The sequence below is a fragment of the Atractosteus spatula genome, chromosome 2, assembly GCF_055471065.1.
Source record: "Atractosteus spatula isolate fAtrSpa1 chromosome 2, fAtrSpa1.hap1, whole genome shotgun sequence".
NCBI lineage: Eukaryota > Metazoa > Chordata > Actinopteri > Semionotiformes > Lepisosteidae > Atractosteus > Atractosteus spatula.
Window position 1 is genome coordinate 75054700 of NC_142707.1, and position 18641 is coordinate 75073340.

Below are 18641 nucleotides of genomic sequence, written 5' to 3' on the forward strand. Positions count from 1 at the left end.
CAGTCAAAAGGTAGACTTGAAACTATAAATAAGCAGAAGTGATTTAGCAAGTACCCTTTCCCTTTGGAGATAACAGATCTGTTTAGCTGCTTAAGGTAACAAATTGTAACAGGACACATAAAATGAATATCATAAGCCTACTCTAGTGTATAAAAATCCAGTGATACGGTGGAAATTTTCATTTAAAAATTGTCTGCAACTGCATGATTGCATTATTATTGCTTTAAAGGGAATGGTAATGGGCTGTTTACCCCCGTAATTTTATGTTATTCTGTTATGAAATTAAATTTGTTGCTTTCAATTCCCTTTCCCTAAGGCATCCAAATAAAATTCAGCTCAGATTCCATAGATTGTTGCACTCGGGAGAAATATCTGATGAGATTAGAGATTGTTTTCACATACTGCAGATTTTCTAAATTACATCTATTTTTCAAATTAGTGCTAAGCCTTAAAGAAAACATTTTTACCCCATTATTTACCCATATACAACACTATTCTACTGCTTATCCAACACTCTGTTGGATCCTGGATCTTGAATAATGGGAATAAGCACAGGCTATGCTGGTTTCATTAGCATGGGGGTCCACAGGACTATGTATGAAAATTGCCAATGTTGTGGTGCATTTCCTCCAATATTTCCTTGCTAAAAGAAGTCACTCTAATTCAGGTCCAGTATTTACTCCACATTGGAACAAGTAGAGGTTTATTCCATGCTGAAAAGAGCAGAAAAGAAACACAACGTTTCAGCTCTGGGGCCTTCTTCACGTGTGGAAGACCCGAGGCATGGAAAGAACCTTTATTTACTCTGCATTGCACGCCTACACAGATGTTGGTTGGCTCTATAGGGAGGTTTTAGTGTGGCATAAATCTTTAAAAAGATGATTGCGAGGACACTGACACAGAGGAATGCAGATGCAGTTAAAGAATGCTTTTGGACAAACCTGAGAAGACCTGAGACCAAGACCACTTTTTTTTAAAGATCTCAGTTGAATACCAATGGGGAAACCAAAAGAAATATGTTCGGATGAATGGTTTGGGTTATATAGGTTAAGTCTGGTTGCTGTTAAACAATTATTTCAAGCTCACTCTCCTTCTTGTATAGTTCTTTTATATGGTAAGAATAGATCTGGTTCCATATTATATTTGGGTTGTTTTTTATTTGTATCTAGATATCTTCATAATGTGGTTATTGTGGGAATGAATTCTATTTAAATATAATAAATCATGAATTCTATATTTACCGGCAATGTAGCATGTAATTTTATTAGTGAGGAGTCTGGTTTGCACTCATGTAAATTATTTTTGTAAAATTGTCTCTGAGCATTAATTTACTCAAGAAAATAAATCTTGTGGATTTTAAGGCTCTATTGCTTCAGAGCTCCAGAGCTCTATAACTGTAGGTGATGTAGTCAAGTGAATATTGTAGATCCATAGCCGATGCTATCTCCCTTCCTTTAAACACTGCTTTAACTCACTTAGACAATATAAACACCTCAAACAGATTGCTATTCATAGATTATAATTATAGCATTTAATACTATAATCCCATTCACGTTGGGCACCGAGCTTTTGGAACCGGGCCTTAGTACGTCTCTCTGTAATTGGACCCTGGATTTCCTAAAGGGTGGACCTCAATCTGTAAGAACAGGCAGAAACATCTACTCCATGCTGATGCTCAACACAGAAGCCCACCAGGGCTGTGTGCTCAATCTGCTGCTGTACAGATGCAGCCATTCAAAATGCGCGGGCGATACCGCATTATTTTCCGGTACGCTGTACGCAGTCTACCACAAGTTACCGGTAAATACCGCGAGTTACCGGTAAATACCACTAGTTACCGTAAATTCTCCTATAATACGACAAGCAAAATAATAGTATCCGGAATTTCCGCAAGGTGGAGCTAATAAAGCTCAACCTCTCATGTTTGAGCTATGGCCATCAAAGTCTTTAACGAAGATATTACTAATAGTTTTAATAATGAATGACCTTGGACAAGCTGTAAGTGTAAACTCAAAGTATTGCCATGGTCAACATTCTTTTTTTCATTGACCGTCTTTGTAAAAGTAACACCACAGCATTTCGCAATCACGCATTTGTTTCCAATCATGCAAAGTACAGTAATTTTTGAGAATCGATTCACCATGCCTTTCACATGCTCATAAAAGAGATTGATTTAGGAACATAAACATATTACCGTATGAAAACTGTACTGTATACAGTATGTATATGTATATTTAATGTCTTAACATAAACATACAGTATATGGCCGGTCTCGGTACTTTAAAGAAAACATACACGAAACATGGTTTCATTATGACCAGAATCGGTCTTGAGATATTTTTAACTTGATTTACAGTATTTGAGAGGTATGTCTTAACATCGATACTACAGTACGTAAATACTGCTCACGTATATGTTTCTAGGTTTATATTATGCATTTCATACGGTCAAATTACTTTTGAGCAACTAATAAGAAGCGCGAAACGGTATGCCCAGGGCGTCTTAGTTTCGTTTTGTGCTGGGACTCTGCTTTAACAATGTCGCCGTGGATTGATTAGAGATATCAAGTACATACAAGTCATTTTTTAAATGTTGTAGTTCGTCTTGTAAAAATGTTCCGAGTACATCATCTATCAACAATTACACAGGTTCTGTTTCCATATTGCGGATTTTGGTTACGTAATATTATTTTCTAAATTTCACGTTGTGAATAAATGATTTGGGCAAACAGAGCCGCAAAGAAGTACATTATGGGTTGTTGTTTTTTTTGCAGTTTTATCTAGAACAAGTGATGCTTAAACCTTTGTCTGATTCTTGTGAAACTATCCACACGACAGTTACAGTACTTAGGAGTTGACTTCAGTGATGTCACTGATGGGATGTTTCTAAAAATCCATCCTCTGTAAAACGTCATCTCTAGTTGTCCTGCATATGTATTCGCTAATGAAGCTGTGTGTTCTGAGCCTGGATCTCTACATTTCTGTATGAACCAGCTTAGAGGGCTAAAGACAGCTTGTGTTTAAATTGAGTGTAAGGTAATTTATGCTTCTAAAGTCATGGTCAGCATTTATTATTGTACTGTGCTGTAAACTTGTTCTGTGCCTAGTCACATTATTTTATAGCGTTTTTATAGTGTTATCAAATCTGGTGGCGCTGTGTGTTAGTTTCCTGACTCCCATGTCACATGGTCTGTGATTGAATCCCATGGAACTATGACTTTATTTTTTAACAAACATTTCTTTGAAAAAATGAAACGTTTCCCTTGGTCAGAGATTAAATAAAACCTCACTCTCACCAAACAAATTTATATTTCTAAATATCACAACATGATCGAATTTAAGTCTTTTTAATAACAATGAATAGTCACCTATGCGTTACAAAATAAACATTTATATTGATTTGAATCGCGTTTTGATTTAAATCGTAAACGCGTGTTTAAATATATGTGTTTAAAGGCGATATACTGTATAAAAGCGCTGATTCTTATGGAGTGTGTTCCGCCGGGGATTCAAACAATTTATTTTTTTTAATCGCGTATCTAAGGAAAATTGCAATATAACTTTGTTCATGCACAAACAGTGGCATGTTACATTATAATTTGGGTGTCTCCTCTTGCCAGAAAGCTCTAAATTGCATTTTGAGTGTGGTTTTTGACTTTTTCTAAATTGCAACCCATAAATATAGCTGATAAAGCTTAGACTAACTGTATTCTAAACTGTATTACAACAGCACATTGGACAATGCAACGTAAATTGCAAAAATGCACTTGGAATCTGTCCAAGCCCTCCTACGAAAATTATTTAGACTGCGACACTGATCATTCATCTCTAAATAAACTTTATTTTATATAGCGTTTTAGGCGAATAGGTAATTAGATTGCTCATAAACCTAATCGCTTTTTCTACATAAACACAGCGTGATTGCTCTCTGAAAATGCTTTTCCTTTATATTTAGGCTCAGATTTCAACTATAAATCGCATTATTATAAACTTTCTTGGAAAAATGTATTTTATGTAAACCATGTTTGCTATTAATTCATTTAGGGCTAAAATACGTTCATTGTCTTCCAATCGAGTCGAGTTGACATTGGAAGCTTGCCACTCCCGGACTGTTATACCAATGCATTAGCATGTTAAAGCGATTTCATTGAGGAGCCCAGCTACCAGTTAACACTGTACTTCCTACTTTGAAAATACCTGTGAATCCGGTTTAATTCGTCACAGCCAGCACTCCTGCAGAGAGGGGGTTGTACTCGTAAAGTAGAAGCAGGCGAGATTTCCAGCGAAAGACACCTCCCCCCCCCCCCCCTCAAAAACCCAGTAAGCAGTAATGCTTTATGTTGAAAATTGAGGTGGATTTTGTTTATGATAAAGAGGATAAACTGGGATGGGAGGAGGGTTTGGTTTTGCATAATGGGCGGGATTATGATAATTGGAGGAATTTGCGAGAGTACAATGGTTTGATATATTTGATTTTGTATTGTGGTCGTTATCTATGTTTTTGGTTTGTATTATGTTTATATGGTTGTTTTTGTTGGTTGGTTGTTATTATGGTTATTAATAATACGATCTATAGTTGAAATCTGAGCCTAAATAAAAAGAAAAAGCAAGTGATTAGGTTTATGAGCAATCTAATTACTTATTCGTTTAAAACGCTATATAAAATAAAGTTTATTATTAATTTGCTGGACAGAGCGGTGAACATTATTATGCATAAGACAAAGATAACGATCCTGATCAGTTTAGAAATCTGTGTACGCTGTAAGGTTTTTACTTCTTAAACTTTTAAAATACACGTTTCGAATAGAAAGAAATTCTCTTCCTGGTACAGTCGCATGAAGAGAGAGACGAAACAGCCCTACACAGCCCTGTCGCAGTACACGAATATAATCATATCGTTATTAAATTCTTTAGATACGCGATTCCATATTATATTAGCAGAAAAGCTTAAACTACCACTTTTTCACACGCTATTTCACATGTTAGTTAAATTTAATTTATTTATATATTATATATTTATATCTCTGACCAAGGGAAACGTCTCATTTTTTCAAAGAAATGTTTGTTTGTTGATTGTTATCAAAAATGACTTAAAATCGATCATGTTGTGATATTTTGAAATATAAAAGTCAATTGATTGTCCATAATATCGCTATTCTATTTTTTCGAAGAAGTGTTTGTTAAAAGAAAAGTCCAGCACCAGCTGGATTTGAACACACAACCCGTGAGTTGGTAGCTGGGCACGTAGACCAGTAGGCTACAGGGGAAGTCACATGAAGAGGGGGGTGAAACAGCCCTACACAGCCCTGTCGCAGTACACGAATATAATCATATTGTTATTAAATTCTTTAGATACGCGATTCCATATTATATTCCCTATTAATCAAATTCTAAAAGTATGCTTGTATCTCTTTAGTTAAAGACTTCGATGCTTAAAATGTTTAGGGAGAAATGGAATTCTGGTGTGTATTTTTTCTTTAAAGTACCAAGACCAGCCATATACAGTACTGTATGTTTATGTTCCAAAATTAATATCGTTTATGGCCTTCACACGCGTTACAGTATGCTCCTATTCTTTTTATGCTCAGCTACTAAGATTTCCCTTCAGTGGTAAAATTCAATATCTACAACGGGCACAGCAAAGACGTTTACTGTAAGTCTTTCTACGACAGACCAACGGACCACGAGTGCCCCTGTCGGTCAACCAATCACGTACTGCGGTGCCGCACATCATCTTGCGTCACAATGCGCGACGCCACCTGCGGTACGTGTCTGTAACACGCACTTTGAATGGCTGCATCTGTACTCCCTGTTCACCCACAATCGTGTGGCTAGACACAGCTCCAGCTTCATCTTTAAGTTTGCTGATGACACCACCATTGTAGTTCTGATCACAGATGATGATGAAACGGAGTACAGGAAAGAAGTCAAGGACATAATAGACAACAGGACAACATCCTCTCCCTCAACATGAGCAAAACTAAGGAGCTGGTTGTTGACTTCAGGAAGCAGGGAGGAGGCCACACCCCTGTCTGTATCAATGGGGCTACTGTGGAGATGGTCAGCAGCTTCATGTTCCTGGGCAGTCACATCACCAACAAACTAATGTGGTCTCATCACATAGATGAAGTAATCACGAGAGGACACTGGAACCTCTACTTCCTTAGATGACTCGGGAGATTTGGTGTGTCTTTATAAACACTTACAAATTTCTACAGATGTTCAATAGAATGCGATCTCTCTGGATGTATTACAGTTTGGTATGGTTATTGCTTAGCTTAGAACCATAAAAAATGTCAAAAGCTGGTTGAGTCAGTCCAGGCCACCACTGGTATAGACCTCCCCACCATTATCAGAAGGACAAATAATATAATTAAGGATCAAAAACACTCTGGGAATGCACTCTTCTCCCTTCTGGCAGAAGATTTAGGAGTATAAAAGCCTGAACCTCTAGGTTCAAAGAAAGTTTCTTTCTCATAGCTATAAGACATCTGAACACTACCTCTTAATCCTCCTACTCAAAGTTATACTCCCTGCACAATCCTGTCACTACTTGTTTTTTGCATATTGCTGCTATTTGACTGCTGCTGAAGTTTACAGTTGTTACCTTCTAATGCATAAGATAAAATCACTTTATTGGCCATATACAATTTCTCATATTAGGAATTTGTCTTTCTACATATCCCAGCTTGCTCTACATGAGACACACAGACAGGGAGAGAAGCTTGGGGTCAGAGCACAGGGTCAGCCATTTATACAGCACCCCTGAAACAGCTTGTGTTAAGGGCCTTGGTCAGGGGTCCAACAGAGTAGGATTCCTCTGCCAGCTGCAGGATTTGAACCAGCAACCTTTCAGCTACAGGAGTAGATCCTTAGCCACAGAGCCACTGTACCGTCTTACTACAGTTATTGTATTCTGTACTAATCTCATACATATTGCTGCTAACTGTACGTTTATGCATACTGCTTCTATTTGTATTTTACACTGTTACTTTCCACTATGTTGTTGGCACTCATGCTATTGTCTTATTTTCCTGTGTCCAACAATCTGTGATGTCAGTTTTTTTGTGCAGAAACACTCAAGTAAACAATTCATTGCACCCAGGTACACATGACAATAAACTTGAACTTGACTTCAAGAACTTAATAATGTCCCCTTTTTTATAAGCTATGGTATATTTGCAATGCTTATGCAATGATTTCCATTTAAGTGATTTGTTTTGTTTGATATGGACAACGGACAAACAAATGTCCAAAAAACAACTTTTTCTCATTTCTGACATTCACTGCCATCTCTGCAAGTGTGCATTGTGATTAAATTATTCTACGCTACTGGAGATGTACACAGATGTTCTTCTAGAATGCTTAAGGCAAGTTCTATTAAAAGCTTAGTGGTGTACTGTAACTTTGACTGTTTTCCGATTTACCTACAGCTGTCACAAAAAATTACACACCACAAACAAACCACATACATTGAAAATAGAACTGGGAAATGCCCGTGTTTATATTTTGTGCATTAAAAAGACATACTGTACTAAAGCTCTTTCTGCCATTTAAAGGACAGATATCCACTAAAATTCCAGTTCAGTCTTGGAAGGCAACTTCTGCCTATCATGCTAATCTTGGCCCAGTGTCAGAAACCAACTATGAATTGACTATAGGCAAATATCTATCTTCTAATTTATTTATGTACAGGTAAATTCACATGTAGTGTACCTTGTTCCTTGGATGTCCTGATCATTTACAGATTCCTCAGTGTTCCCAGCACCAATTTCTGTGCTCTTGACCTTGGCGAAAGACATACAGTATTAGCAGAAAAGCAGAAGCTACTATAACATTATAATCACCCTTTTAAATTCTATTGCTCCCTCTTGGCAGTCTCTGTTACTTATCAATTTTAGATTGCGAAGTTTGTTTAGCTATATGAACTGATGCAGTTCCATTGATTTTCTGTACTTTTCAGCAAATGGATTTAATCCTTAAACTGTCTTTGAATATTTCATTTAATTAAATTGAAAGAATCTTGCTGAAACGCTCTACTTCATTAAAATAGGCTCTATTTAAAATGCTGGAGTCCTGAGTCACGGATTCTGGATATGATGTTTAATGAAGCCTAGTTCTAAAAACATTTTAACACTTTACATTAAAAAGGACACTGCATTGCCAGTGTCCAACAGCTGTCCAACAAGGTATAACTAAAAAGTAAGAGTCCAGCAAGAAAAACCTAAATGTTTTTATTAAATTATTTTAAGTAATAAAACAAATGTGTACAAATCTGTATTTTCCAATAATTTCTAAACATCATCACAGTTGAAATAAGTACAACAACAACATAATTTGGAATTTACAATAATCTGAAAAGTGCAAAAAAACAACATTTTTGGAACCTCAAAAGATACTGATGAAATTTCAGCATTTTATGTGTTGACTAAAGGATGATTAATAGATAAAATATCAAAGTGTTGAATTTATAAATTGAAATAGACTCTAAATGTTACCTGCATTATAACATTACTCTCCTTTAATATTATCAGACATAACAATAGTTATGATGAGAGCTACTTATCTTTGAATATAAAATTAGAATAACTAACAGGACAATTAGCTCAATTTAAGAAAGGTTTTTTATTTTCTACAGATAATAGCCCGGGGGTTTAATCCACCCAGTACTTTCAGACAGGTCTGCTTTATTGTTTTTTAAATATTTCAGTGAGTATTGCAAGACTGGCCACAGTTCTTTAAAGTTTTAATTTTTTTAAGTTGCACTACGATATCATAGGGAAGTTTGCAGAACAAACAGAGAGATCATTCAGTTTCATCTAGCTTTTATATTTTTAGAAGCTAATTGACTTGAGGGTTTCGTCCAGCTGCTATATCAAAGAAGCCAGAGATTTGTTTTTGGTAACAGAGTCCCACTATTCTTTGTGTATTGAAATGATTTCTGTTTTCAGTTTTAAACGTGCATCCTCTTAGTTTCCATTGTTGTCCTTTGGTTCATGTGTATGGTATGGTTGGTATATAAAATTCCATATACACTTAAATTAAAATGAAGGCTTTTTTGCATTTAAATTATTTGTGTACACAAATTCTATACAGTATATATATCTTCTTATCAAATCTTCATTCTTTTATGCTTTTGAGCCTTCAGTATATTTATTTATGAAGCTCACTTGTCCAAAATAACATACGGAGGTACAATAATTTATCCTTAAATACATATTCTTGCAATGCAAGATAACGAATGCATGTGAGGCTCTAAGCTGTAAACTAATGGCTTCCATGTGTTTCAGTACAGCTGGAGCTTTTATCTCCGACCATTATCTCCGACCAGTTATCAGTTATTGTAAGTTATAAATGAAATAAGTGAACCAAAGAGTATGGCTGTGATAAAGAGGCCCCTCACCCTGGCAATACAAGATAATTGGGTGGGAAAAGGGTCTTAACTGGCTACTGATCTCTGGTTGTAGGCATACAGTGGAGACAAGATTGTGAGGGTTAACACCAATTTCTAACCTTTCTAACCATCGACAACACATTGATCCTTCCTATGGAAAGGAAAAAGAAATTTAGTTATTGTACTGTTGTGGCTTGACAACGGATTTTATATAAACCATTCAAGTCTAATTTTCTGAGAAAACATGTTTGCAGCATAACTATGATAGGTAAAAGTAAAAGAGGAAAAAAATATTTCAGCTGTGGAGCCGTCTTGATTTGTGTGTCACAGACTGATGGAAATGTGAATGAGGCAGCAATGTAAAGGCCTACAGATCCAGCCATTCAGAATGCGCAAGGGATACTGCAGTAGTTTGCAGTTGAGCAGCTGCACGAGTCTGCAGTAGACTGCGGGAGACAGCAGCATTTTAGAAATTTTCAGTAATTAAACTACAGTTCTTTGTAAAACCACCAGGTGGAGCTGTAAAAGCTTAACGTGACGTGTGGAGCATTTTGGCTGTTACCATAAAACGCCTGGTTTCAAATCCCAGTCTATGCTGAGGGACAAGTTTTTTCTAATTATAGAATTTAAGCTGTACACTGTTTAGACCTTTACTAATTTTAAACTATTATGCTGTAGCTTGTGAACGTGATGTGCCTTTTTTAGCTTTACATTCACATAGAGAAAATCCAAAGTTAAATTTTGGTAACAGAAAACAAAAACATTACTGTAATGTAATACTGTACATACAGTAATCTAATGTACGCACAGCAGATGGTAGTGATAGCAACAGTATTCTACCCTCTTCATAAATATTTTATGCATCAAGTCTTTAACTTTGTAACTTACAGTGGGTTATGGTTTTAACATGCTTGTCCTAATATTATAAAGTTTATATACTGTACTTCATAAAAAGTTATAACGTTTTATCCTTTTCTAAGAATACACAGTTAGAACACAACTTGCTGTTATTGTAAAAAGACAAATGTAGTGATTTAACATCACTTGATAGTTATAAGAATATGGAATCGTGTAACTAAGCAGCTAAAATATCACAAGTGGACACATTCGGCAAACATTTTGACATCCGTTTCTTTTTTAAAAACTTTTATTGTCCTTGTTGTGGTAATGGATGAAGCACTGCACCCAATGGTTCAAAGCACGATCAGAGTTTTACTTTTGGTTTGTTTCTTACATAGTGAATATATAAAAATAGTCCACTATTATAGCTTGTTGTTGGCTCTGGTGTGAATTTGTGTATCTGGATGAATTAAGTGATGGTATGGTGATTAAGGATTTCTTTGTGAAATTCTTTAAGTTAAACAAAGGATGGAAGAAGGGTTATTTTTACAATTGGCACTCCGAGATTCTGACTGATTTAATTCCCCTCATTTAGCTGAAACGGATAAAGAAATCATGCAGTAGTTATGTGTATTGGAAGGCACTTTGTTTATTGTTTATTGTTTATTGTTTATTTAACAGACACTCCCGACTCAAACCTGTATTGTACAGTGATATGGACGTGGGTAATGTCATCCCCATTAAACAATGTTCTTATTGCGCAAATCCTGCTAAACTAAAAATTAGACTCAAGAAGAGTATTATTGGATGTTGTGTGGCTCTGGCAGAATTTATAAAGTTATAAAGGTTATAAAGGAGACACCTGTATCGCCTCTTTTTACACTTGTAAGAATGTTCCAATGCTAATGTGATACGGAAGATATTATTAACAACCTTTGAAATCTGAAGCTGTTAACTTTACACATGCATGTCAAGATCACGGTGCGCCCAGCAGCTCTTTTGTTTGGATTACTCCATGAATGAGTCCGTGTGGCATACCAGCCAGGGTTTCGAAATAAAAAAATCAAACCTTTGTTTGGATGAGAACGTCATGATTGTTACACAAGGAAGTATAACGTGCTACAATTACAATCAGAAGAAAAAGGTTATTTTTTATTTATTTGTGGCTGCATCAGTTGCACCTTTTGCAATGGCTAGATAGTTAACCCAGTTGCCCAACTGGGGAGGGGAGGAGCTCTCCTTGACATCTGACACTCCTCCATATGCTTAAGTGTAAAATGAATAAAAACGCCAATGTAAACATCATATTTACAATTGGTGTAATTCGTCATTGCACTTCAAACATGCATCACAAAGAAAATTAAAATGGTTGTAAAGTTCTCTAAAGCCTTCTCAGTCAAGAACGAGAATTTATGAAGGGAGCTGCGTCAGCATGCGTAGGCTGCAAAAGATCAACTAAAGAGGGAAGAAAACATTTTCAGAGCAAACGTTTCAAGTAAACCTTTCCCCACACACCCTCCTCCCATTGCGATTGGACACAAACAAAGCACTGAAAGCTTTACAACAGTATACGGTCAGGTATTTCGCAGACGTAGGGAAAGTAATTCTGGCTTTATGAACGTATTTACATCTGGGATTCGCTTTATTCAAAATAAGGTTTTGAAAATTGAACCAGGTACTAGATCTTGTTTATATAAAAGTTGTGAAAATTTTCACAAATTGCAATCTTTAAAATGCCTATGGTTTGAAGGTTCTGTGTGTTATTGGCATCCTGTTTCAACAATAGGAGTTTAAATTAGAAAGAGAAGGTTGTGAAAACAGTGACAAATGACCCTGAACAAAATACAGTTAGAAATTGTTATTATTAATAATTGAATCTCATTAATAGTGATCAGATACGTTATTATAGTTCGGTTTCAGTGCTGTTTTTAATATCACTTTGTTATTGTTGATTATAATTGTTATATATACTGTTGCTTGTTGTAAAGGCTTATCTTGTATTACCCCATTGGGATGCAGTATGTTTTAACTGAATTAAACCGGTTGAACTGTTTTTACTCCCACCGTTGACAATATTCACATGTGCTCATTCATATTTTCTACTTATTGAACACATTGTGATATTGTATATAATAATACAATTTTGACAGCTAATTTTGCTTGAAGAATTAAAAATCTGTCTGTACAGAAGCTTTCCTTAAATGTGCAGAAAGTCACCTGGTGCTTACAAGCGGCTCTGTTGAGCAGAGTGATGGAGACGGAAATAAATGACATAAGCACTACCAGCTTTTTTCCCTTCCTCCTGGTGCGAGAAGATAATGCGCTGGCTGGCACAAAAGATCCCCTCCCTTCAGAAAGCCTTGGAGATGCTCTGGAGATTTATTCATGTTATTACATGATTATTCATATTAATATTAATATTTGACTAGAATGTTAAATTACAAAAATATGAATATAGTCTGCATAGTATTTTATTGTGAAAGAATCGCAATTATATTCGTCATTGTTATAGCAGATATTTCACACCTGAAAACACAGTTTGTTTATCATACTGTATATGCAGATTGTACGAGCCGGTTGCAGCGTGGTGACGTCACCGCCCTCCCCAGCACATAACAGGGATGTTGGCCGCCCGGGCTGAGGAAGGTCTGCTTTATCTCAGCCGGCAAGACCCCTGTTGAGCGACACTGGCGACCTGGGTTTGAGCCCATCTGGTGAGGGACGAACTGGGGTGGAACGGCAAGGGCACAAGCCCAAGAACCTGAATTCGCTACAATATACTATTTCATTTTAAGACTTGCTGTAAGAGTTGTCTTGAATTGCCCCATTGGGATGTAGTATTTTTAATTGGATTGAACCGGTTGAACTGTTTTTTTCACATTAATTCATATTTGCTCATTCATATTTTCAATTTATTTATTGAACACATTGTGAATAAAATGTCAATATAATAATAACTGCGAATAATATAGTACATCATATTTACTACTGTCTTTAAAAAAATAATGGTTTGAAGGCTCTGTGTCATTTGTTTAAAAAATTCTAGATAAAATCTAATAATTAGCAATAGCAGTGAGTAATAAGTATGTCTCAGAAGTCATAAAGAAGAGCTTTGTTGGTTGAAATATGAAGCAGTTAATCAAAAAACTACTTAAAGGGCATTTATCTATTCTTATTTTTTTCAACATTCTTTATGAGGGACATCTCATCAAGCTTAAAAGAACTCCAGGTTATTAAATGCCAGGGATGATGTAGGTAAGGAGTCAGTTTTCATGAGAAATGTCTAGTTAGACCCTGTTGATAGGAATGTTATACACAGCTGTCAAAGGAGGCTCAAGCTGTTCAAAATGTTATTCACCTGTACAATTTGAAACCATGGCCAATAAAAGTGTTGTACATCATTAAACATGTCAGTCTTCCAGAATAAGCTGCTTTAAAATCAGGTATTGTTAAGTCCTATCATTACTGTATTTCTCTCAAGCTGAAAGAAGTAAGGGCAGCAGTGTGTCATGAATAATGGATCTGAAAGGTTTAGTCATTTTAAATGATCATTAATCTGCATTAGTGCTTAGAAAACTCTTTTTTAACTTGTCTTTCTACTTCACTGTTATTTTATCATTTGTAATGATTGTTTCATGAACAGTATATTGTCACGATTATAGTTCCCCCTCCTTAAGGGTGCTCCAGCCCTTTCACTAGACTTTATTCTCTGCACCTGTTCCCTATTCCCAGCCCACCTTAAAAGCCAGGCGCTGACGCTTATCCGGGCTCTGCATCTGATTTCCATATCGTGCGAGTCCGGGACCAGGAAGCGCCTGGTCCCGTTAAGGTTTTAACCTCTGTTCCCGTTCCCGTTCCCCGTCCGCCGGTTCCGACCCGGCCTTCGTGGTTTTTAATCTTTCTTCTGATGGATCTTCTGGTTCTGGACTTACCCTTGTGTTTTGGATTTTCCCTAAGGATTACTCTCTCGGATTGTTCGCCTCGGCCTCACCTCCCCCGTGCACCAGCGCACCTTGGACACGCCCCCCTGTCTTCAGCCCCGTATTCCTGCATGACGTTTCCCTAGTGTTCCCCCACTCCGTCGGACTGTGTCGTCCGCATAGGGTCCGGAAAGAACTGTTCGTTACAGAATGCAGAGCCAACACCTGGACCCCGCGGACGGCACCCTGGCAGCCTGGATTCCATCGTTTTTTTTTTCCTCCCCTTTTTTTTTCTTAGGGCTTCGGAGCCGCCCTGAAAAGGAGGGGCGTACTGTCACGATTATAGTTCCCCCTCCTTAAGGGTGCTCCAGCCCTTTCACTAGACTTTATTCTCTGCACCTGTTCCCTATTCCCAGCCCACCTTAAAAGCCAGGCGCTGACGCTTATCCGGGCTCCGCATCTGATTTCCATATCGTGCGAGTCCGGGACCAGGAAGCGCCTGGTCCCGTTAAGGTTTTAACCTCTGTTCCCGTTCCCGTTCCCCGTCCGCCGGTTCCGACCCGGCCTTCGTGGTTTTTAATCTTTCTTCTGATGGATCTTCTGGTTCTGGACTTACCCTTGTGTTTTGGATTTTCCCTAAGGATTACTCTCTCGGATTGTTCGCCTCGGCCTCACCTCCCCCGTGCACCAGCGCACCTTGGACACGCCCCCCTGTCTTCAGCCCCGTATTCCTGCATGACGTTTCCCTAGTGTTCCCCCACTCCGTCGGACTGTGTCGTCCGCATAGGGTCCGGAAAGAACTGTTCGTTACATATATTTCATGGAATATTTTTGCATGGTCATATTTTCAATTGTCAAATATCTTCCAAGTCAATATTTGCATGGAAAAAAGTTTTATATACAAATAACTCTATGGATTAAAGCTTAAATGTAATTTCTCAATAACAAATAACCAAACAAGCTCTATTTAGTCATTGATAAAAGGAAATGGATCTAAACACTCAGCTACCTGCCCATAGATTTACTTCAAGTCTCTTCTGAACACAGAAATATCTATCATGTTTATGTCCGCAAAGAGCTGGAGCTGTAGAAATGTAGGAAGATAGAATTCACTTGCCGCATCTTCCTGTAAGACACACTGTACTGACCTGGAGGCTGCACAGTGAATCTCAGTCAGATCTAGCAAGCAGGCATTTCTGTGAAATAGAAAATGATTATTCCAGTGTTTTTGATGTGTTTGTTTATGCCACCCTGTTGGAGAGGTCCGACTCAATGCATACATTTGCGGTTACACATTTTATTTCCATAAACAACATATTTTAAATCTTTTTTTTGTGATGTATAACAAATGCAGCTGATCTCCAATATTCTCTAAATACAACCATCAAGTTTGTTTTCACTGCAATGAACCTATTTTCTAAAAACAAAACAACAAATGAATGAGATACCGCTGACAGCAAATCTACACCCGCATGCAGCACAACATGTGAATTTCATCAATTTTACCAACAAAATCAAAACACAGCACCATGAACTTTATATAAAAGAACAAGATACCATAGCTTCACAAGGTTCTATTTCTAACTCTGGTAGAGAGATGCAATCTTTTAATTCAATTTTTAGAAGATCATTTATCTGGTGATAAAGTTCAGAAATGCCTAAGATCCAAAGTCCATCAATAATTTATCATTTCTTCAGCGAAACAGAACTGCAAAACATATAATCAATATAAATATAATATCTCCCTAGCTTGCAAAATAACAACAGTTCCATTCACTTTCAAAGCAAGGGGTCCTACTAATATTTTCAAACTGCCTGTCTATGGAAATATTGGTCTGATTGGTCAAAATAGCTGTCATTCAGAGAATTATGACTATTCAGAAACTAAAGGGAGGTTTAAAGGTGTTCATGAATGTTTGACATTATTTTTTTGCATTTTTTTTATTTTTGCCCGTCAAGTGAAGATCACACAGATTCTTATCCATTTATCACAGTACACAGTACAGAAGTGTGCAAAAAAGTATTAAAACATGAAACACCATAATTAACTTCTCTAGTACTGCCAGTAGTTGATGCAATTGTAATAATACTAAATGATTATTTTTTTACAGTTTTGGAAAACAAAAAAAAAACATTCCAGATCTTGTCTTCATAAAAATTCATACAGATTTTTAAATTAATTTTAATTTATTTTTTTGTCAATCAGTAATTTTCGGTCCCTAACACAGACATATATATATGGTTGCTGTGCCCCGAAACTTTGGCTGTCGGAGTCACCTTCCCTGAGCATATTCCAATCCAGACTCAAAATCTTCTTATTTAGAAAGGCTTTTTTTAAATTGATGTCTTTGCCTGCACCTTCCACCTTCTTCTACATTTCTAATTCCATTCACTGCAGAACTGTTCTGAGGTGATCTGCGGGTAGAGTTAAAATGTAAGTATCTGTCAGCAAAACCGTCTTGAAGTTGGGTCTTTTAAATTTCTATCGATTTAAAAGAGATGTATTCACCAGAAGTTTCACTGCCGCATTCAGAACCTCAGAATATGGAGCTGTGCATACCTGTAATTTAAGTCTATTTTGTTATGTAAATTGGAGGTTTTACATGTTGCAGTGTATATTTTACTTTCATTCTGAAATGCACAAATCAATGTCGATTCTTTTTAACCCCAAATTATAAAAATAGTTGCCCTTCCCCTTTAATTATTTTTTCTTGTCCTGTAAAAAGCTTTGAGATTATACTTTTGCAGGTGCTTAATAAAATAATTATTATTATTCCATGTTACTATAAGTACTGAAACAACAAAGGAAGAAAATTGAGAAATATTAACAAATCACACCTGAAGAAGGCTCCACAGCCAAAATGTTGTGTTTCCTTTCTTCTCTTTTCAGCATGGAATAAACCTTTACTTGTTCCTTCAGATATCAGCAAACATTAGCTTGAGTTACAGTGCTAATATAAGGTTAAATAAAGGTGTCATGTACCTTTAATTAATCGTTGGCATACAGTATGTTTTTTATTCCTTTTCTACTTTACATTCATTAACCTCTGATTGTTCCTTTGCATATCACATGCTGACAAGGCTCCCCACTTGATCCTCCTCCTATATTGTTCTAAAGAACTGATATTGTTATATCAGAATATAGTTCTGAAGAACTATATTATTCTGCGTTTGCATGCTGCTATTCCATGTCTCTGTGTTCAAACAATTATAGATGGATTATCACAGACTGTGTTGAATCCATATTGATTTTAAATGACACAGTTACAAAATCATAATAGAGATTTATATACAGAATGAAAGCTGTTATTTTCAGTATCTTTCTTACTGGTTTCTTTTGTTACACACCAAATTCAAGGTGTGTTTATTACACACAACAAAAACTGCTTATAACCTTGATCCAAATGAAGAAACTCATTTAAAAGTGTAAAAGACCCATTCTCCATCTACTGTCAACAAATTTATTACATTTACAATATAGTTAACAGTTTTCACTGTGTGGTCATTCGAGTGTTTGTCAAGGATGGATGTGTATTTCCTTGTTTGTGCAACAGTTCCTACATCCTCCCCAGAGAAAAGATAAATACTGTAAAAAGCTGGGAACATCAATCTCTGCAGATCCCTAGTTTGAGTGTGGTCAGACATTCTCACCTGTCACTGTCTTCTTTGTATATGAAGAAACAGCCTGGGAAATGTCAGGAAGCCTTTAGGAGAATGAAATTATTTCATTAAGTTTTCCATTTGTGACAAAGAGGATGTTTGCAAGTCTATTAAGCTGAGTTGTTGAGCTTCACTGTCCTCCATGTCCTCTCCGGATTTTGAATTGGGAATTCTAGTGGCCTGGACACCTGAGAATGTACAAAAGGGATATATATCATCATTACATACATTCCAGATGACTATATTACTATTTCTCAAGATTTAGAACCTTTACTACATAAAACAGAAGGAACATTCTTGTTTGTTTGCCTTTATAAGGGACTTCCTTATAATAATAAATTATACTAGTTATTGCAAAAGTGCTTTTATTAATGGTATATCTTCTAATAAAGTACAGCAAGTTGCATTTATGTAGTTGGAAAACAACAAAATGCTATTGTCGGAAGAGGGCATTAAGAACCTTTTAACATTGTGCATACTGTACACAGTGCTGTTTATTCTAATATTTTATGTAAAATTTTGCACATAATTAGTACAGTAGCTGCTCAGAAGTTCAAGCTCCTATAGGAATACATTCTTCATTCCTCTATTCGTTAATTTATTAAATAATCATCAATTTGATTAAATCTTGACAGACAATTGCCACACAAGGTGCCACAAGCTGAATTCAATATCACAGTTTATTACAATGGTCATGTGTTATGACCCCACGTGTCTGGGGGTAAAGGGGTGTAACATTTAGGATGGTTTTGGTTGCAGGTGGGTTGCTGGTGAGTTGTTGGTGAAAACAACTTTAAGTGCAAAAGTGATTTATTTCAAGTGAATAAG